At 39.9% G+C, this 23,694-nt stretch overlaps 1 protein-coding gene across 4 annotated transcripts in view; it reads left to right on the top strand.

Annotated features, from left to right (window-relative positions):
* The window catches only part of NCKAP5 (NCK associated protein 5), a 968,925-nt gene that overhangs the window by 253,662 nt on the left and 691,569 nt on the right, over positions 1–23,694 (top strand). The window lies entirely within an intron of this gene.

Genomic DNA, 23,694 nt, shown 5'->3' on the forward strand with positions numbered 1-23,694 from the left:
AGGTCTGCCAGGGGGCTGGGGTCTCCCCTCTCCACACACCCTGCCCAGCTCCAGGGCTCCCATGGGAGCTCAGTGATGGAACACACTGGATAAGCAATTTCATTTTCTTACCCTCTGACAGGAACACAAGGATGAACTGAAATGACATGAACCCTCTTTGTTCCATTTTATTCAGAGGGGACTTTGAGCCTGGTGGAAGTGGGATGAAAGAGTCCTAGGAGGATCACAGGGACTGTGCCCCAGTGGGGATGTTTGAGCGGACAGCATGTGGCATAGGAGGAGGCAGGAAGGGCCACGCTGACAAAACCAGTTTGCACCCCTCACTGTTAAAGCTAACGTCAGCCTAGAGTTCTTAGAATTACATCAATATATGGACTTTCCTGAAAATCTAATACATTTCGCATGGATGTGAAATATAGTCGTTTTGAACCAAGAGGCTTGTGTTAAATGCTAGACGTTCAGATTTTTAAAAACTCAATAAAACATTGGCGGCTAGACGAAATACTTTTAGTGACGCATATAAGAAATAACTCATAACGCCATGTGGTCGTATGTATCCGCCACAGGCCATTTACTTTACTCTTATGAGGTACTGGCTAAAGTAAATTTAATTAAATCAATTTCTGTATTTTTTGAATGCTGTGAAAATACCAATTGTCGCTAATAATCAGTGATGCATGGCATTTTAATTATCCATTACTCACTTTCTTTACAAAACAAATGGCTTAACCCTAATAAACTTAGTGTTACGTTATTTGTTTTAGACATGAATTTTTACAGACCCACTTTATTAGTGAAAACCTAGGACTTTCTTAACTCTCTGAAGCATAATTGACAAATCACATCACTAGTTGGTTTTTGTGATATGATTTTTTTTTAATTTATGTTTATTTATTTTTGAGAGAGAGAGAGAGAGAGAAGGAAAGAAAGGGAGAGAGAGAGAAGCCAGAGTGTGAGTAGGGGAGGGACAGAGAGAAAGGGAGACACAGATTGTGAAGCAGGCTCCAGGCTCCGAGTTGTCAGCATAGAGCCTGATGCGGGGCTAGAACTCACAAACCATGAAACCATGGCCTGAGCTGAAGTCGGATGCTGAATCGACTGAGCCACCCAGGTGCCCCATGATTTTATTTTCAAAACTGTTCAAAGATAAGTAGTATGCCATCTTAGGTTTGGAGATCTTCCTCCATTGGCATATACAACATAGCTCTGGCCAATTACTAACACAACTAAGATAATCTTTTGGTCCCTCACAACTCACTAGAAATTCTTAGAGAAATATGGCCAGACGAGTAAATAAGGATGTGTTTCCACCAAAGAGCTGTGTCTTATATTCTACATTGCTATTAATTTACCGTCCTGGGTGACCTCCAGCTATTCTCTCATCTTGCATCAGCCATCTCTACAACCTAAAGGGAAATGAGTTTTTGCATCAGTTACCAAAGCTAGCATCCTAATCCAAGCCCCTACTTTCCATCCAATCTCCTTTCTCATCTCTTCCCCACCTCTAGATGACCACTCAGGGCCTTAATTCTCATGAGGCCTTTCTGAATGGATCTGCTTTCAGTATCACCAGAAGGCTTGAATGTACATGGTGCCAGTCAGTCTTGAACAACACTGCAAGTTGAATCCACCTTCTTTGGCACTGGGGCCTTCTGAGCACCCAGGGTTTCTGCCTTTTCCTCTATCCATCTACCAGAAGTAACCTCCTGGATTGAATCCTAACTAAAATGCTCCAGATTATTAATTTGAAAGACAAAAATCTTTAATGCATCCCTGATGAAACTATATGGGTTGTGATGGAGGCTGACAGTATGGCCCCCCTGGAAGGCATAAGGGATTTCACACTCTCCTTCCTTGAGCTGACTTGAGAGGTCATGGAAGGCAGGTTTGGAAGCCACGAGTAGATTAGACTAGTGCATTTGGTCCAAGAGAAGGTGTAGGAAGAGAGGAGCTCAGAGAGGTAAGTAAGAGCCTTCCTTGCAATGCCCAAGTGTTTGATATACTTTTCCCTATGGACAATGGAAGCCAGTGAAGGTGAAAAGCAAGGAAGAGGTTTCCATAAGGGCCCAGGTAGAACTCTGACTTGAAAATCAGGGTGGAGGGAACACACCAGTTACCATGAGTCTAACCAAAGAAATGCTAACCCAGACCTTCAGAGCTGTGCTGTCTCTTCTATGAGAAATGCCTGCTGTTACTTCTCATTTGGCCTGGCTGATGCCTTTACCACTTAGTTCCCCTCCCCCATTTTAATTGCGACTTACTAGTAAAAATTTTCCTGTTCTCCTGTCTTCCTGTCTTAGTCCCACTTCTAAATTCTCCTCGTTCTGACCTATCTCCTCCTGCAAAAAAGTCTGGAACTTATTCCTGCTCTACACCTGCACTTAGCTCACATTCCAGATTCCTTTGGTTCACTGTTATCTTACCAAGTGCCCCATATACATAACCACACTAACTGCCTTTCCTCTCATTAGGCAGCTATGTCAGCAGATGTATACCAAAGTTTACGATGTGCCTGGATCACAAAAGCTGGAAGTCTCCTCTATGGGATGCAACAGGCCAAGGGTGTCACCTTCCAGATCAGAGATCCCCCTGGTGATATTTGCATTTTACTGGGAGACAATGGATTGAAACTATAATAGTGACGTATCATGCATTAGTGAACACGATAGCATGGATAGTTCTGGTGTTTTGGCCTTATTTGTGGCACAGATTTGGGGAATTTATCTGTAAATTAGCATTTTTTTTAGGTTCCTTGAGAACATGGTCCTATTAGTTCAAATGAGGATAGAACTATCATATTCTTTATTTAAAAAATGCTAAAATCATCACTGTGGAAACGATGAGTAGATATTCAACAATTGATTGTGTAATACTATTTAACAATCTGTCCAGAATTGTTCTGGGTACTACCAGGACCACACATAATATAAATTCCCAGAGATAATTACTATGCATATTTTTACCTGGTTGAGGTCATGATGCAGCTAGGTATTCTGATTCTATCACTTAATGTGATAGAATTATTTCATAATTATTTTCTGTGATTAAAATATATTCATAGACATTATTTTCAACAATTGCAGAATATGCTATAATATATATGGCCAGTTGTTCTCTGTAGACATTTAAATCTCTTAACTTTGAACAGGGCTACTTTGTATTTAAATTGCTAACTGTATTGCCATAGGATGTGTACATAGCCCTAAATTAACTAATGGGATTGTTATTAGTCAAATAACCCCAAACCAATTTCAAATATGTATTTTAATATACATGCAGTATTCTACCGGGGTTGCCCAATTTTAAGATGTCAGATGTTTTAATCTGTGAATATGTTTTACAGATTTTGTCAATATGGATTATGTTGAAACCAGTTATTTTGAGTTTAATTTTTAGTCTTAAGTTACAGAATGACTCAGAATCACTAGATAATGCACTGAAGGTGAGATATCTCCTAAAACTCCCAGGCATTGTATTCTGAATTTAATTAATTTAGAAATTAGCCAATTTACTTATATACCTATCCCCATAGTAGAGTAAATGCACTTTAATAGAGAGATAAGACCTCTTTCTCCTCCCAGCACAGTGCCTGACACATAGTAGGAATTCAGTTGAACTACATATTAATTCTGATACTAAAAGCATGGCTCTCATTAATGTTGTACTTTCTACTGGCTTCATTCAGCTCTTATTTTGCAGAATATATTAAAACTAGAGGGAGTTGGGTCTTTTCTTATGGGTTATAGCTTTCATTCAATTGTTGTGGCAGCTGACAACATTAAGCCAGAAAGTGCATAAATATGTAAACACCATTGCCATTTAAAACCATTTGTGATTTTTTAAAACTAAACAGCACTCAGAAATAAACTTTATCTTGGCTTCTGATTTTATTAATGTTTTATTCCAATATACTTATTTTTAATAATTCTAGGGGTTATATTGGCAAAAATATCAGCATTTTGTATGATTCACAAGTTTAATGAAAAGCAAATGAAAAATAAAGAGATCTCATTTAATCGTTATATTAGTTTCCTGGAGCTGCTGTACATTTGGCTTAAAATGACACAAATTTTGGCCTTGCAATTCTGGAGGCCAGACACCTGAAATCAACAAGGGTCCCCTCCCTCTGAAGGCCACAGGGAGACTCCTTCCTTGCCCCTTGAAGTTCTCATGGCTCTGGCCCTTCTTTGGCTGATGGCTGCTATCCTCCAGTCTCTGCCTTCTTCTTCATCTGGTCTCCTTCTCCCTTCTCTTCTCTCTGTATCTGTCTTCTGAATATCTCTTATTATGATGTTTGCCTTTAGATTTATGGCCCTCCACATAATATGGGATGATCACATCTGGAGATCCTTAACCTAACTATATCCACAAAGACTCTTTCTCCAAAGGAGATCACATTCACAGATTCCAGGGGTTCAGATATGGGTGTATTTTTGGGGGGACCACAATTCAACCCACTCTAACCATTGTCCCATACCATCACACTTCAAATATTACTTCAATGACAACTGGAAGCTGGATTTTGAGAGACCGGAAATTACAATCTGCATGAATATCAAACTATTTTATGCATGACTCCTTAAAAGAAAAGGATGAATAAATTCAAGATGGAAAAAGGGTGGTGGAGTGGGGTGGGGGGAGTGGAGGGCAGAGAAGATACTTAAAACCAAAAGTAATTTAGAAATATTTAAGAATACTGAGTAAGGAAGATTGAAATTAAAAATGGAAAGACTTCTGTTTGCCAAAAATATGTTTTTGTAGACATATAGTATTACAGACCTGCTTTATATATTTATGTAGCAATTTAATAGGAGCCAAAAATGTGGTCAATATCAATGGAACTTTTCTGTTTTAAATTGGCATGACTTTATGTGTAAACTGACCGGTTTTCACAGTTACTTAAGCGTATTTAAATTGGGAGAACTACTGAGATCCCTAAATCCCCGCTTTTTTCATTAATTTTGATACACAAAAGTCTATCTGTACTGTGCTATGTGGTCAGAAATGGAGCCCACACCAGTTACTCGAAAATGTGATGAAGGAATCAAGTTAGTTCTCCTACATATATTTCTAAATATTAGTGAAGTTTTCACACTGTCCCTTTTAATAATCTGCAGAAAGTGTTCTTATTGAAGGGGATTTCTCTTCATTGGAAATGTTGGGGAGGCATTAAAACCTCATATAAAATGCTGAAAAAAACATCCTGAAGTAGACTTCCCCAGTTTGAATTCTTGCTATGAATATGTGCATAATCTTAAGAGAGCTCTCCTCTCTCTGCTGCTTACTGCCCCTCCATCACCTCCCCTCCACCCTTCCTCTGTCTCCATAATGATAGCTGGTCTTTTAATCTTAGGGCCAATGAGTCATTCTTTATCTGTGCAGTAAAAACCCTGGATCTTTTCTGGCTGCAGAAACCATAACCTGGTTCTCTCCTTCTCCCACAGGGACATCTCCCCTTGAACTGTCCTTCACTGCCCCCCTCAGACTTTATCCTCCTGTGCCTGGCATTCCTGGAGTTCTTGTTACAAAGCTGTGATTATAAGCAGCATAAACTCACTGAGGCTAGCTGGAATAAAGAGTGAACATTTTGGGGCCCCCTCTGGAAGGAAATGCACTTGGCAGGAATTGACCCTGGGATTCAGGAAGTGCTCAGTTAGCTGGAAGGTGGTCTCTGTGTTAATACTCCTCTGATCGTCTGTGTCTGTTTATATCTACTTGGCTCCTTGTTTCTCAAATTTTTCGTTTTCTTCATTACACTTTGAAAAGTGGCCTCTGTAGCAGAATCTTGGTTTATGTGACCTTTGACACCATTACCTGTGATGGCAGCTGCCAGCCCAACTCCATGTTATACATTCTCACACTGTGCCTCCCGATGTTTTTTATTGGCTGACTGTGAATCAGGTGTTTAAAACTTGTTCCCTCCCATCTGCCCCATGGTGTTCTGCACTGCTCCTGCTGGGGGAGTTGTTAAGCTTGAGGGGCTTCCCTCTCTCCATTCTGCTTTTCACAAACCTCCATGCACTGTGCTTTGCTCTCAATCACTCCCACACATTTTTCTCCAATTACGTCGGTGTTGATATATTAGATGATTTTGCTGTCCACCCCTGCAAATTTATTATTGTGACTTTTTTATACTCTGCACCTACAGTATGCATTTGTTTAAAACAAACTCTTTTTCTTCTACTTCTTTTTTTAATTCTTTTTAATATATTTTTTCTTTAACATTTATTCGCTTTTTGAGAGACAGAGTGCAAACAGGACAGGAGCAGAGAGAGAGGGAGACACAGAATCTGAAGCAGGCTCCAGACTCTGAGCTGTCAGCACAGAGCCCAATGCAGGGCTTGAACTCACGAACCATGAGATGAGCCGAAGTCAGACGCTTAACTGACTGAGCCACCCAGGTGCCCCTCTTCTACTTCTTATGCTCATTAAGTTTTAGAATATATGGTTCAGAGTGATTCCATCGATTGACCTAATTGGTCAGATTGCTATTTTGTACTGAGACAATAAAAAACTCATCCTTTGGGGTGCCTTGGTGGCCACTCGGTTGAGTGTCTGATTCTTGATTTTGGCCCAGGTCATGGTCCTGGGGTTGTGGGACTGAGCCCTGTGCTGGGCTCCACGCAGAGCATGGAGCCTGCTTCTCCCTCTCTGCCCTTCTGCCCACAACCCCTTCTCTCTCAAACAAACAAAAAATAAATAAAAAAAAAATCTCTCTTTGATATGTTAAAATGTACCAAATCAAGGTCTTGATCACATACCAGTATGCCAGATTTCTACCACATGCTACCTTCCATCAGTTGTTTCCCAGAAAGTTCAGTTGTGAAGACAGTTGTCAGTTCTGCAGGGATCAGATTTCTGCTGCTCTGTGGGGACCAGAAAGTGGAAAATTTGCCAAAAAGAACTTCATATTTTAGCTCCTTCATCTCTCTGGTGAGCACCGTTGATGGGCAGCAGACTCACCGCTCCCGCAGGACACCCTCCTGACCAAAATTGTCCTCCAGCAGCTGACACTAAGGTGGAAGCCGACCCTGATACAGAACTCTTCAGAAGATTCTCTCCAGTTCAGTTCCTCACAATGACTGGTGCTAAAGATGGCACCCGGCTCTTTTCCTCTGGCTTCAATCTTCTTGCCTGAGAATAGCCTGAAAGAGTTACATGGAAGCATTACCAGCAGCAAGGACAAAGTTAGCCCAGGCATTGCCTTGTACAAATTTTAGAAATCATCCCTTGTTGTACAGATTACAAATTTTTTATAATTTACACATTTATAGTAGAACAAGATTTTGCAACTATCTGCTAGAGAATTGTCATAATAAATATAAAAATTGACAGTGGTTATGTTGAGGCACTCTTGTGCAGTCTACAACCTGCCTGATATTACCCAGAAGCCCCAGGGCACTTTATTACTTAATCCCCAGAAATGCATCAATGGTTTTTCTGTAAGCAGATTTAGATAATAAGGATAGAGGTGTTACCAGTGGGAGAGTGTGCATTGTATGAATGGAGGTCTGGGTCCTTGGATTCCCCACGAGAAGATTTATGTGGGGTTCCATGCTCAGAATAGAGATAGAAGGAAATGGCAAGCACAAAGCAGTTTATTAAAGCAAAAGTACACTCTCAAGGTGGGATAGAGGAGGAGGTTCCTAGGTGGAACCAGCCCCTAGGTTGTTTTGGAATTGGCTGGGTCTTTCTGGGTTGGGAGGAGCTATAACGAAGAGTGGGGTAGTCTCTAATGGAGGCTGCTTCCAATCATTTGGGGGCCTCCTCCCACAGGTTGGGAGGGGGAGTTTTTGTATCAGGTTTGTATCAGAACTGTCAGATCATGGTAGCCTTTCTCCATGAGGTTGCTGTACCTGCCATGAAAATTCATTATAATGAGTTTAGGGGATACCTGACAGGTAGAAGAGAAGAGCACGTGTTCTGCACCTGTGGCTCTTGATCTGTCAGCCACAGGTCAGGATGTTGTACCTCCACGTCTTTGATATGTAGTTTATTCATCACCCTGCCTGCCTCCAGCTCGGGTCTCTATCATTCCCCTTCAAGGACATGGGACTCTACCTCAGGGCATTCCTTTCACTGCTCATGTCTGGCTTCTGCCTAACAGAGGCAACAATAATACCCCAGTAGACAGTGCACTTAAAAACAGAGGTGCCCTTAACAATTTCACTAAATTCCCATTGAATTACATAGAGAAGGTAGTCAATAAAAAGACTATCTTTGGAACATGTTTTTATATATCACTGAATACACTGTTCTTCCATTCCAAGAGTTTCTAATCAAAGAGTCAGAAAAACTCAAATATAAAAAGGCAAACAGAAAGGATTACTTTGGATTGCTTTCTATACAGTTGGGTGAACCACCATAAATAAAAACCTTTATTATAGGAAAAAGGGGTATTTGGAGTCTCAGAGGTAAACAAAGAGAGTTGAGAGATTTTTTTTGAAACTATTTTTAAGAGGTTTCATTTTTCACAAGGAAATAAATAAGTTTGATTTTGTTGTCTTATGTTTATTTTATTGAAAGAGTGGTCTGACTTGGCAGGTTATTTTAGCTGGGTGTAAATGGTTGTCAGTGATCTGTAATGTGCAAGGTTTGTCATTACTTCTTTATAGAAGTTGCTTTCCCTGCTTCTTCTTCACATTATTCTTGCATGATAGGGATTTTCTCTGTCTCACGTGGTAGGGAAGCTCAGAGCATGTGACAGGGCAGAATTTCAAGCTAAGTCCTTTTAACTACAAGCCTGTGTCTTTCCCATTATTAGACTCAGCTGAATGATGATAATGGTAAAGATGTTACTGTGTGTTATGGATTGGATAGTGTCCCCTAAAAATTCATAGTATTTAAAAGAATGTCTACTTACTTCCATTATTAGATTGAAGTTATAACTCTCAGTACTCTAGAATGTGACCTTGTGTGGAAGCAGGGTCTTACACAAGTAGTCAATTTAAAATGAGGTCATTAGGATGGGCCCTAATCCAGTATGAGTGGTGTCCTTATAAAAAAAAAAAAGAGGAATGTGGACAGACACACACAGGGAGAACTCCATGTGAAGATAAAGGCAGAGATGTGGTAATGCATCTACAGGCCAAAGAATGCCAAAGATGTCAGCAAACCACTGCAAGCTGGGAGAAAGACATGGGACACAGTCTCCCCCACAGCCCTCAGAGGGGACTAGTGCTGCCCACACCTTGATCTCTGACTTCTGACCTCCACAACTGTGAGAAAGTACCTTCTGTTTTTCAAGCCACTAGTTTGTAGGACTTTGTTTCTGCCATTCTAGCAAGCTAATACACCGTGTATCTTAACTCACATGCTTAGAAGCCAAGGATAAATATCCTGAAACCCATGTTGGGTGTCTGCATACAATGTGAGATGCATTTGGGCTCCACTGTGGGTTTGGAAAAGGAAACCATCAGCCTGGGATAAGCAAATCTTATTCAGTGAAAACCAGCTTGGCTTAGCTCAGCGGGGAGAGCCTGAGGCCAGGTAAATGCAAGCGCCTGAAAAACTGAAAAAGCCCTTATGATGTTGTTCATTTAGCTGGGGTTTCACTTTATGCCTAATAATTTTGTTTCTCCCTTTTACTGGAATAGACAAAGTTCACTCAACTTTATGTACTTTGATTAAACTCCAACTTGGATATTTACAACCTTCCTCAGCTTGCCAACTTCGCTGGCCCTGTCTGTTGGATTTTGCATGTCTTGGTAATTCAGTTATTCCTCCATGATGCATTCACAGCCAATGAATGGGAAAGGTGAAAGAGAAAGAAAACGGGGAAGGGGTAGGCTTAGGAAAATGGTGTGCTGAGTAGGGGGATAATTTATCTTTGTTATGTATGTGGCAGTTTGGGTCTTAAGGAGAATAGAAGATGTGTGGATGAACACAGGATTCTTTTCCTGGAAACTAACAGAAGTGACTACACAATGATCTGATAATTCTATGAATCTCCTTGAAATATTTATACACACAACTTAAATAATGACTAGATGCTCAGTCTCTCTCCTGCATGTTAACCACAAGGCCAAATGGTAATCAATACCATTCAATGCAAAGGGCTTATTGATCTTATCTGTTCTAAATTTTTTTTTTTTCAACGTTTATTTATTTTTGGGACAGAGAGAGACAGAGCATGAACGGGGGAGGGACAGAGAGAGAGGGAGACACAGAATTGGAAACAGGCTCCAGGCTCTGAGCCATCAGCCCAGAGCCTGACGCGGAGCTCGAACTTGCGGACCGTGAGATCGTGACCTGGCTGAAGTCGGACGCTTAACCAACTGCGCCACCCAGGCGCCCCTGATCTTATCTGTTCTGACCCAAACAAGGCTTGGGTGTTTTCAAGGTAATATTCAGCCCCAGCTACTATATCTATATGAATGGAAGGGTCCTCCTCATAGTGTTGAAGGGTGTTTCTGTGAATAAAAGTTTGTGGTCCACCTTGAGTTAGTTACATAATTCTTCCAGTTCATCCATCTCTCTCAGGAGGACAGAGCATGCTCTTCACACCCCAGCCTGGGTACCCTCCACACCCCTTTCAAAAGCTTTCATATTTGAGCCTGGACTGTTGGTTCCTGAAGTAAGAAATGCCCTTCCTAGCTGAACTAATACACTGTCTAAATTATTAACTGGTTTCTCATAGCTGATAGTAACAGTACCAACAGCAGTGACAGCAATAGCAGCCAACATATCGGCAGGCATACTGCTAGGTATTCATTTCTCTCATTTAGCATTTCAAGTGGAATAGTAGGAATGGTGCCTCCTATTATCTCAAGACCAGGTAAATAAATCTACCTTTTAAATATTTCTGTCCTAGGCCCTGGGTTAGGCGTTTTCACATGTGATTTAAAGCTTTGATCCTATCTTCCTGGGCTTAACTTTGAGGCTGACGATTCATAATTTTTTGGTCTGCTTTCTCCTCACACCTTTCTGGTGACGTTTTTGATGAATCGAGTTGCCTTTCCCCTTATGTGATCTAATTTTGTTATGTGTTTTCTGAGCTTCCTTCCCCCAGATTCTTATTTTTTGGATTCCCTTCCCAGGTTTGAATAATCATTTACAAATCTTATATTAAGGAGTTGTAATATCTCATGTTTTTTTTGCCATACAAAAACTCTTTGGCATAAGTACTATAATCCCAGCTTTAGTCTTTAAATCATTACAGTGTGTACATTCTTCTGGCATTGAGGTCCCTTGACATGCAGCTCCCTCTCCCTGCTGCCCTCATCCCCACACCCACCACCTCCTCCATCAGACTAGTGCATGTCCATTCTTAGCTCTTGTCTTGGATGCTCCATTTCTCAGAATTTCCCTGACCCCTGTGTCTGAACTGGGGGACCTTGACAGATGTTCCCGTGTACTTGGCCCACCCTGGCTCAATCTCACTATTTTGTAATTGTGTATTTACTGTGTGAACACCTTTCATAAACGATTCATAGGCAAGCACTGGATTTAGTTCACTAGTGCCTCATACAGTGTCTGAATTTTAAAACTCAAGTCCAAATATTTGTTGAAAGCATGAGTAAAGGAGGCATGTCTTCATCCTCACATTTACCCAATTGTGTGATTGCTTGTGTGAATCACCCATTATACAGAGGGCATCTCTGCAAAGAAGGCAGAGACCTTTATAACTTGCCTTTGTGTGCTGAGTGCCCAGTACAAGACCTGGTCACAAATACATGATAAATGAAGGAATAAGCAAATGGAGACCTAAAGCCCTGATAAGAATCTCAGACATCTTTCACCATGATTCTTGGTAGTCCGAGCTCAAAAGGAAGGATAATCTGTGATGTTTGGCTTACTTATTGGTTTCTTCCTACCCTTAATGATTTTTGGATAATGCACAGAAATTTTACTTCTCAATATTTATAGCATCAAGGTTCTTAGTAGTCCTTTGTTTAGTTCCATGGATAGGAAGATGACTTAAAAAAAATCCCCATGATAGGAAAGATGAGTAAATTGTCTGTTAGTTTCTATTTGTTCCAGAAAATTCCTGAAACAGGTGGTAGAACTAATATTTTTATGATACTGAATCCTGCTGGCTTTATCTATCTGTGTATTTGTGATGCTGCACTAACTCAATGTGAAAGATGAATATAATTTATGTGTGGTTATAAACAGCAGCAGCTCCCTGGATACTCCAGATCCATTTTATAGAGTCGAAACATGCTTGGTTTTTGTTTGTAATTAAAACTGCAGGAATTTTTTATTAACTATTGCTCACAGTTCAGTGGTTCCCTGAATATTCCTGGGCCTCTGGTGATGACTGCTAGGCAGGTGCAGATGAATGTGAAATAATGTGCATATTTAAGCACATTTTTGATAACTGAAAGCTTCCATGTGCTCAACTAAACTACAAACAACTTGGAATGAAGCAGTGGAACCAACAAATTCTCAAAATGCTGCTAGATGTAGGATTTTGACAGGGTCAAACTGAGTTTATTACTCAGGACTTGAATCCCTAATAAAATAAGCTTATTTGTAATTCCTCCTCAGGAAAGCTCTACTCTACTCATTCACATATTTGGTATACCATCCAAAAGTCTAGTTTCCAAAAAGCACTCATTGACTTGAATGTGGGACCAGGTCAGTCAATATCACTCAATTCAGCTGACCAGCCTCAATATTTGTCTGATTGTGTAACTTGGTTTCCATATGGAGATGACTGTAGACTCCATCCTCTGCTGGGAACTTTTTCTGCAAAACATTTAAATTATGAGAAGCACCAAGGCAGTTTTAAGCTCTGTTGCTTCCCAAGAGTGTCATTTTACATCAATCGTATAATTTAGTAGTATATATGATCCCTCTATATTCCTGGAAAATTATAGTGAGGTAGATTTAAATGGTCTTATTTGTATTTGAGTGTAATGGGCTTTGGGGGTACATTTTAAAGTTAGCAAAGAAACTATGTCTGAAATTTGATAAATGAACATAAAAGTTAAAATAATATTTTTAAAAATTTTAAGCTTCTTAAGGGTGGGAAGTTTTCATTCATTTCATAAGTAGCTACTGAGTACTTGAGATATACTAGCCCTTATGCTACATTTTGAAAATATAAAGAAAAAATAACAAAAACAGTAATAATACAGTCGTAGTTACTGTAGTTAGGGAGTTCACCATGTAACTGGGCAGATAGAAACAAAGATAGGTTATTATACCATTAAAAAAAATAGTGGTATATTGTTTGAGATATGCACTTAATATAAGAGCAATATAATCAACCAAAGAGTGTAGAGGTAGGTGGTGCTGAATTTTGCATACTGAGGTGACTGAATGGAATGTTGGGGGTGGGAGTGAGAAAGATCCCTGCTGAAAAATGGAAGCTGTACACCATTTTGTGTTGTAATAGCCTTAATTGTGGGTTAGTAATCCATGCTAGTAGTGGCGGAGAGTTGTGTAGGATCAGATCTTGGAGGCCATTGTATGCCAGGTTAAGGACCTTACATTTTACTTAGGAATGAAGGAAAACCAGTGGCATGAGTCAATTTTCCCTTTAGACTACTTACTCTGGTGATTCTGCTGAAGATGGGACTGTAGCTAGCAAAATATGGGCAGGGATACCCATCAGTAGCCAGAATTAGGGCATTGGGCACTGACAGTGTGGATGAACATAATGTTTTGGAGACAACACCAAAGTTACGTGAGGGGTGGGAGTGCAGGAGAGAGGGACAGGAAGCAAGACTTTCAGGTTTAAACTTGGATGATGGGACCACCAACTAAGAGGATGTAGGGGGAAGAGTGAGTTCAGGGGGAAGTCAGAACCTTTTCTTGACATGCTGAATTTGACTTGTCCATAGGTCACTCAAATCAACAGGTCCAATATGTAGTTAGATATCCTAGTCTGAATATCAGGGTGAGTGTCTGGACTAAATATTTAGAGGTCTCAGGAAGTAGAAGGTAGTTGGCATCATGATAAAGGCAGAGAGCTCTCACAGGTGAGGAGTAGGGAGTATAGGTAAGAAGAACATGGAGACTGAGGTTAGAAATATTCAGAACATCAACATCAAAGAGGGATACATCTATATATCTAGCCATTCTCAGTGTCTAACAAAATGATACCTCTGGAGTTTTCAATAAGCAAAAATGAATAAATTATTGATAAATAAGTCTGAGTATGTGAATGAAAGTTAAAAGGTATAATTAGGTAAACAAATTGTAAGGTAGAGGTTTTCACCCCTGAGTACATGAGTGGAATCACTGAAAGGCCTACAAAATTATCAGTGACCACACTTCATTCCCCAGAGTACTGACCTAATTGTTCTGGTGTGGGGCCTAGACATAGGTGCATGCACGTGTGTGTGTATTTTTACATCTATAAGTGACTCCGACATGCAGCCAGCGTGTAGAACTAATGCTTTAGAGGAAATAAGAAGTCATTTGGGAAGGGCAAGGAGGAGATGGAAGTCCTGACTGGGAAATGGAAAAGTAGCCAAGAAAAAAACAAGGAGTGTTGTAGTTTTGGAAAATGGGAAAATTACAATTAGAAAGAACATATTTCATAAGAAAGAAGGCAAAGATTTTGAGGAAAACTGGGGAGCGGGATTAAAAGGAGGAACTAGTATGGAAATAGGCCCATGTTCCTCGATGCATCAGGCCATGTAGATGTAGCTTTATGTCCTCTTTGATATGCATATAATAGGTACTTTAAACCAGAAAGTCAAGGACCTAGTCATGACTGACTAGAACCCACAACATTTCCAGGGACTAAATTAGTCTCCAGTTGTAAAGTAGAAGTCATTGGAAGCAGTCTTCCCCATCGTGGGTCCTGAAGGGTACCAAACGTGGTCTTTTCCTATAAGATATTGGTATGTGTACAGGTGTGTGTACAGATGCAGGGATTGACAGCAGGGGGCCAGGTTGCCAGGAATTGCACACAGGGCACCTAATTTCTTTTCATATTTTTAGTAATAGACAAGTGTCACCATGTGAACAGTAGCTACCATTCTTAGTGAGGGAATTTGTTGGAGATAAGGTTGAAGGTGTCTTTGCTGAGGATTTGATTGAGATGCTTCCAGTATTTTCCAAATAGGGGAACTGTTCTAATCAAAGCATAATTTAGGTGACCTGAAAGCCGTACCGTAATTCAGGTTGTTAACTGAATTAACCGAATGTTAATTACAGTTTCAAGATTCTCTTGTTGCAGAACAAGTCCCTAGACGTTCTCTGTAAAAGAAAAGTAATTTTGTATGATACACATTTAGTTCATTGTTCAACATTAGAGTTCTTTGGAAAATGAGAACACACACACACACACACACACACAGAGAGAGAGAGAGAGAGAGAGAGAGAGAGAGAACCCGAGCAAGTGAACATGAGGGTCAGTGGGGTTGGGAGAGAGAGAGAGAGCCACATGAATGTATGAGCAAGTGCAAAAGCATACATTCCAATTGTTTCGACTCTCTAGAAAACACTTTGGTCCACTTGGCTGTGGCATACTTCAGAAATATGTGGATTACTCAGTATAGTTAATTATCAGTTTTGAATATTAGAAACTGCCTTAAGACTATGGTATAGAGCAGGAACACCTTGTGTTCTCTGTTGACCTTCCATGATGAGTCTCTCACAAGTACCAGAGCATTAGGATCTGCCCCCTGGTATGCTCTTTTGCTGACAGTTCTCAGGTTCATCGTTATCCCATGCCTGAGACTAACTTGGGTGCTTACATACTTGGCATTTCTGCCTCACATTGTGAGGCTGATACCTGAAAGGGAGAATCAGTCTGAGATGACAGGATATAAGATGTCATGGCAGTGATGTCTGAACTCAGAGAAATGGCTTCTCTTGGAGCTTAGGATAGATACCGCTCTCAGGCACAGGCCATTTGCAGAAGAGTTATGATGATAAGCTTTATGAATGACTGATATAGCTAAGAAGCTGTTTTTCCTCAGAAATCCTAGAATTCCTGACTCTCATACATGCCTGGAAACTGCAAATGATTATTGGTTGCTTCATGAGCAGTAGTATGAGCTAAAACACCAAGCCTTCACTCATTCATTCATTCACTCAGTATTTGCTGGATGTCTACTATGTGTCAGTGTCTGATTAGACACTGAGGATGAAACAGTGAGCAGAATGGATCTGTTTTCACGGAGTCTGCAGACAACTGAGAACAGGTTGGTGGGTGAGGAGACTAATGAATATATAATTGTAAACTCATGTAAGTCCTCCCAAGGAAACAAATACTTACCCATGAGAATATATTGTAGAGGAGTGACCTACACTGGGGAGTCTAAAAAGGTTTCTTTGAGGAAGTGAGCCTGGAACTGATGTGTGAAGGATGGAAAATAAAGAGGAGGTAGCATGTATAAAGACCCTGTGGTAAAAGAAGTAATGAAGAGCCAGGAAACTGAGAGACCAGTGTATTGGAGTGCAGAAGGTTGGGGGAAAATTTAGGGGCAAGGCAAGAGAGATGGAGGGGGTCAGATCCTGTAAAGACTTGAGCGTCTTCTTAAAACCTATGAGAAGCTATTGAATGGTTTTAAGTGGAGGAGAGTGACACAGAATTTTGATTTGAAAAAAATCACTCTGGCCATTAAATGGTGAACAGACTGGGGAGAAGAGCATAGTAAGTAAGAGAAGACCAGCTAATGAGCTGCTGTGGAACTTTAGGCAAGAGAAGGCAGCATTCAAGGATACCCAAGTAATGGGGGACATAGAAGGGTCTAATTCCCAAAATATCTAGGGATAAAATTTATGGCGTTGTTGATTGGATTTAGGTTGGGGAAAGGGAGGAACCAGGGACGACCCCTAGTCTTCCATCAGGCATAACTGTATAAATAGTGGTTTCTTTGAGAGAGAACTACCTGGAAGAGTGGGACTAGGTTTGTTGTTGCTGCTTTGGCACAGGTACACAATGCCAACCATGAGTTTGTTTTGGACGTCTTTAGTCTGAGTATCGTTGGGAGACCTAAGAACAGATGTTCTGCAAATATAGCCTCAAAGCTGACCTGTGAAATTCCTTCCTGGTGCCCTTTCCTACAAGACTTCCAGAAGTAGCTGTGCAGTGCCCCCTGGTGGAACTTGCCATTTTGTAGCTTATCTCCACTCCACCTGATGGCTGAGGATGGGCTTGTACTACCAAGAACAGTGTACCATTACATGAATTTGGTTCATCCCTAGACTAGAGGATGATATTGTCCTCTATCTCCAAATCTGTATGCATATTATGCCCAGTTCATCCTACCAGTGGCTCTTGTGGTTTTTGGAACCCTTTGATACAGTGGGAGAATTCTTGGTTAGACAGAATGATTCCCAGTTGGACTCTGCCATAACTAGCTATGTGACTTAGCCAGTGTGATTTCTCTAGGTCAATATTTCCTCCTGTGTAATGGAAACAGCTGAGCTAGATGGTCTCTAAGAGTCCTTCTGGGTCTAGAATATCATTGATTCTAATTTCTAATCTTTATCTTCTGTAATCAAACAGTTTGGAGAATGAAGATAAGTATGTTTTAGATACAGAGGATAATCTTTGGCCATTTTGTAATCTCATTTGGTTTGTTTACACAGGGGGACCTTAAATTACAGATCCTTCATTTACCATTCCTTAATCAGGCTATTATGATTTCTAGCAATTTTTAAATATAGATAAATATTTCCTCATAAATGCTAATATTGATTCATGGGCCATGGTTAACTATGGTACTCTGGTGAGGATTCTGATGCACCATCTTGGATGGAAGGATAAAGTGCCATAATTGATTGGTAATGTCTGTCATTGGCGTGGAATGGGGAATGGTATCATGTTAAGTGCCATGCCTTGTTGTCCCAGGTCTGGGATCTGGTATTTGTTTGTCCTGACAATGCATGAGCACTGTTTAGTGGTTAAGAAAGTAATTGCAGGATTGTACTTTTCACAGAGTGGTTTTGGAGCAGGAGTTTTCCACTATCTTTTATTGTGTTAAGTTCTAATGTTATTTCCAACAATTTTGTGGAATAATAAGAGAGGGATGACTATGTGTCTAGTTCATTTTGTTTATCAGTTAATACTGTTTAGTGTTCCTGCAGAAAATATAAAATGCCTACTTTTCTGTTTTTAAAAGGACAATATAATGGAAATAAATATGTCCTTCTTTGTGGATTGAGAATCATGCAGCAACTCAGGGTTAATATTCTGTACTAGGCTTGTCAACATTCATGTACATATCTATGAGCTGGGGATTTTGTTAAAATTCAGATTCCTGGAGTCTACCCCCAGAGTTTCTGATTCAGTGGGTCTGCGTGGGGCCAGAGATTCTGACAGACTGCTTGTCCGAGGAGACAAATAGAATAGCAAATGTCTAAACAGCACTAATAATTGCATACAAAGATGGAGGTAGATAAGTTAGAGGAACTGAATGTTTGGTAGTTAGCCATACCCTCAAACTGATTTCTTTTGACAAACAGTACTGCTCCCTAAATTCTCGGTATGAATTATAAGACTTGCTTCTTTTTCCTAAGAGTATAATGCAGTAAAAAATACCAGTTGATTGAGGTCTTTGGTTAATTGCATTCTGGACAATTAATGTTTTATTGAGCTCCTAGAATGCTCAATATGTACCATAAAATGTAGTTACTTAATTGTAGTTTTCTTTTTAAATTTGTAATTGTTTTGTTTAACTATAAAAAATGATACTTACTCATTGTTAGAAATTCCGACAATGCAGAAATACATAAAATAGAAGCTGAAATAGTACCCTCTCCAAGTCCTAGCCCTCAGTTTAATAACATCATTGATCAGTGTGAACAGTTTGGACTTTTCCTGTGCTTGTGTAAATCTTGTCTGTCTGTCTATATAAACATAAACAACAGCATAAACAACAGACAAAGATTTTAGAGGGAAAAACAAACATAGGTTTTTTCCTTTCTAAAAGTGGGAATTAGGTTTTAAGTCCCGCAGGATGAGATTCAAAGGAGCCCAAAGTGAGATTTCCTCTCTCCTTTCTCTTCCATATTTCTGTTCTTTGCTTTTTGACACTTATAATATTGAAACATATTTCCAAATAAGTGCATAAACCGTTTGCTTTCCAGTGTTTTAGTTGTGTTCAGCTGGTTCCCTCGATCTGACTGTAAATCGCAATTTTTATTCTTTTATGTCTTACAAAATACCTTACACAGAGATAGGTTTGAGATGCCTGGTAAATACAGGCCTCATGAATTTTACAGACCTTTGAGCTGTCCTGATATCACAATGGATCGTTTCTTCATATCTGGGATACAGCACTAATAATGCTTGTTCATCTATCCTATACGTATTTATTGAGCACCAACTATGGGCCAGGTAGTGAACATCTATCCACGTGTTCCAGACACTAGGGTTATAAAGGCGAATAAATGAGAAGGCCACTGTCCCTGCCCTGACAACCACGTAAAGATAAAGAGCCTGGGGTGCTTTACTAGAATTTTACTGTGGAAATATAAAACCTGGTATTTTGTAGGTTTTTAAGAAGAGAAGGAGAGAATCCTGGTAACTTTCCTCCTTCGTTTGACATGAAAGGATGAGGCCATCACTGGCCTTGAGATTTCTTCCCCAGCATTGGCCAGAATCCAGTTTGGTGAAATACATCTGGAGGTCAGATGCAGGGTGGGGCAGTCTGGAGAATAATTCTCTCTCTCTGAGTGCTTCAAAGGACATGCAAGGGCAAGACTAAGAAGTTGTTGTTATATTGAATCCAGAGAGATACACATATCGGGATTTACAGGAATAGCGGTAAGCTTTATTAATTTATTTGTTAGGGCGATGGAGTGTGAAATAATGTTTTTTGACCAATGCAAGGGTGGAATATGAATTCATTCTGCAGATTCAACAAGGTTATATGTAAACCCTATTTTGCATTAGACACCTTTGGCATATTATGTAAATAGAGTTCTATCATTATACAAAACTACAATTATCTATGAGGCAGCTCTTAATAGCATGGTTACTTATCTGGACATTGAGAGCACCAGGATTTATTCTTCTGTGGCATAAGTTACTTTGTTATTCGGATTTCTTATATAGCCCATTTATTGAAATAATTAGAAACAAATTACTCACACCCGCATTGGTAGGATAAGCTCCTTAGCAAATCACCACTGCACAGTCATTCCAGACAGGGCTTCTGAAAAAATACCCTTACAAACTTTTATCAGGAGGCGTGAAGACTATATAGGTTTTAAATTTAATACTTGATAATCTTCTGACAACCGTTGAGCCGCACTTAATGAGCTTAGGCTCTCTGCAATTAAGATGTTCTGAATCGGGGTGAGATAGAATGGAGGGAGGTTTTGTTCTTTTCAATTAATTTCCTCGGTGGCACACACGCTGCTTTCCTCTGATACCCTTTCCCGGCTGTGGGCCTCTCCCTGTGCTGGGACGAGGAGGCCTGGGGAGGAAGGTCGGCCAGGTTAATTACACCTGCCACTCTTGGGGCCCCAGCCCCAAGCTGTGATTTGTATGCTCTGGAGGGAAGACACCCCTTCCGGTCTGACTTTATGCAATTGGATGCAAAAATTGGCAGATGGGAGCTAAGAAGTTGGATTCAGATTCCCTAAACTGGTTATTCTGTGAAAATTTGGAAGTTTACATAAGAATTCAGATTGGTTTGTGTCTGAAATTGATCTGAAAAGCAGAAGAAAACCTCTCCGAGTGTATCATTTTGATGCTAACATTAGATTTTTTCAGTTCTACTGACATGCCTTCCCTCTTTGGTTAAGTTCCCATTTTTCCAAACGTCAGTCATTTCAGTATAATCTTTCTGATCTCTATATGTAAGACCTGAACCATCATTCACTTATAGCTTTTTTATTTATATTTTCTGTACAATTGTTCTTTATATTTTTTCTTGATATAACTAGAAGCACGAAAATTAATGAAATCATGAGGTTGATCTCATCATAAAACTATTATAAAAAGTTAGTTTTATTTATTTATATGTTTTTTTTGATACACACTGAAATAAATACATAGCTATTAAGATACAAATACATTCTTCTGTGAACTGCTTGCAGGCATCCCACAAACCCCCCTGGGGTACATATAACGACACATCCTGAGAAACACTGTGTTTGCCCAAGGTTGGTTTCCCTATGATTGCTGACTTTCAGGGCAGTTTGTAAAAGCAACCACTGGCACAGGCCGACGTCCTGCTTCCTGCCTGGGTCAGAGCTTGCACTTGACTTGTGGTACCAAGGCTGGTTTGGGGCCTTTAGCTTTGCTGGCTCCTTCACTCATCCTGGCCAGCTCTCACCTCCCTCATTGTTGCCCTGCTTTCCATCTGCCCTTAAATCAGCTGTCTTTATACGTCATATGCACTCCTTGGAACACTCAGAATGTTGCCTTCAGTCTAACGCTCATAGTAGGTGGTCTGTGAATTATTTCTGAGTAAATAAGGGGGGGCACTGGATGCCTGGCCAGGTAGATTTTGAAGTTGCTCTGTAACCCCGTTTTCTAACTTCCTTTGTTCGACCTCAAGGTTCTTCATGTGAAATACTTCGGTTGAGTGTTTTCCCTTTGCTTTTCCTCCCAGTTTTGATCCAGGTAAAGAATGATAATGGGAATAATTTATTTCCTACTTGTTTAGTGAATTTTAAATAGTGTACTTGGTGACAAAGGCTTTGCTGCAGCATTTACTAAGAATTTAAGAAGGTTGCTGTAACATTTCTACTGTATTTATTAAAGTTGTGTGCTTTTAAAAATTCACTGACAGACTTATTACTTTTAAAGTTTGGCTGATCTCAAATAATTTATATTAAGCTTTGGAATTAATAGTCATTACTGTTATTAATAGTATTAGTTGTAGTCATGGTAATTTGGAATTAATAGTAATGTTGGATTTTGTGGCAGATTTTCTATTTTGATTATTAGTTTGGCAGAGTTAAGCTAAAGTACGCAATAATAGAGATATATCACTTTCCAGTGGATAGTTGTAGGTGAATGAGAAAGTCTGGTGTATAGGACAGATTTTGGTGACTCAGAAATGCAGGATGAGGCACTTACCTGTATGATTTTTTTAAAATTTGTTGTATTTCCCTGATACCTTTACTCAGGAACTCCTAAACATTATGTCTGATAGCTAATGTATTTCTGCCCATGCTGCCAGATGAACAGTTCCCAGAATTGATTTCAGGCCTCCCTATAGAGCTGTGAGGTTGGGTGAGCTTGTCCAAAAAAGAATCCAAGTTCTCTATAGGAATGGGGCATGTCAGTGACAACCTGGCCTCTATTTCAGACAGACATCCCCAGTAATAGCTGGTGCTACTACTATAGACTGGCTCATAACAGTGCTTTTCTGCCTTTCATATCTGGAGCCTCGGAGTGGTGAAGATAGGAAATGACAAAAGATGAGATTGGGAAGATATGCGAGGCCTAAATGCTATGGCCTTGATCCTATAGACAGTGGGAAGTCACTGGAAGGTTTGAAGCGGGAAGGTGTGTTGATCAAATCTAAGTTTTAGAATGACCACCATGGCTGCTGTTTGGAGGGTGGGTGAGAGGGGGTATAAACAGGCAGACTGGTCAGGAAGTGTTTGCAAGGGTCTTGGTGAAGCTCAATTAAGACATAACTGTAACAACATTGGCCATGAAGATGGAGAGAAAGGGATGTAGTTAAAGAATATTTAGAATGTAGGCCCAAGAGAACTTGGTGGCATAGTACCCTAGCAGACAGAGGAGGAGGAAGAGTTGAAGATGATACCCACACTCCTGGTTTGTGAGTGGTGAATAGTGATACCATATTGCAAATGGTTTTAGTTGGGTGTGAGCATGATGAGTTTCAGTTGTCAATCACCATTTATTGGAATTTGTTCCCAATTGGTAATACCAATTATATTGTCTTATAAATTATTCATTTTTGTTAGGTTTGAGTATACTGAATTTGAGATATCTTTTATAATGCATGGGGGTAATTCACTGTTTCTGAAACCTATCTCTTTATAAATTCATTCATTCATTCATTCATTCATTCATACATTCATTCACTCATCAGATGTTTGTTGTGTTTATTGATGATGTATGCCAGACTTGCGTTGAAATAAAAACTCTGATGTCTTCTATTCATTCTTATTGTACCTGTGCATGATTTCATTTATTGCCCAGTCCTTGATGGGGATCACCACACTTCCCTGAATGCCTAGCCAGGCCTTAGGTCCTAGAGAGCCAACTTCCCTGACTTGGTCTTAATGGCCATCTTCTAAAGCATTCTTTTTCCTGCTTGTGCTGGTCATTTAGACATTAGACCCATTTACCTTTTTACATTTCTGTTTTCATTTACATGCCTACTGTGAAAAATATTGGCTTTCAGGTTGTTATCCATTTTTCCAGATATTTAAATATATGCTAATAGATTCATTTCATCTGGCTCATTTCATAGTTTTGGCCAACCCTGGCCTAATTTTGTCTTTTTACAACATGACTAATACCATAGAAAAAAATATATACATATATAATGGAATGTGAGAAATTAGGGTGGGTAAGCTCTAAAATGACAAAGAGGGTAATATCATGGGAACAGTATGTTTTTGAATATCTACCAATTCATATGGTAGTGGAACTGGAACAGGAGAATTTTCCACCTGAAAACCATCCTCTTGGGGATTTGAACCTTTTCCAGAGAAACACTACTTCTCCTTACCTCCTGCAAGGCTGTGGCAATACCGTAAGAAGGGCATAGGGATGGAGAGTGGCTGTATTTATGAATTTATGAATTTAGGGTTGTCCCACTTAGAAGAGTTTGAAATCCAGTT

Source organism: Panthera onca, chromosome C1, assembly GCF_046562875.1.
Source record: "Panthera onca isolate mPanOnc1 chromosome C1, mPanOnc1 haplotype 2, whole genome shotgun sequence".
NCBI lineage: Eukaryota > Metazoa > Chordata > Mammalia > Carnivora > Felidae > Panthera > Panthera onca.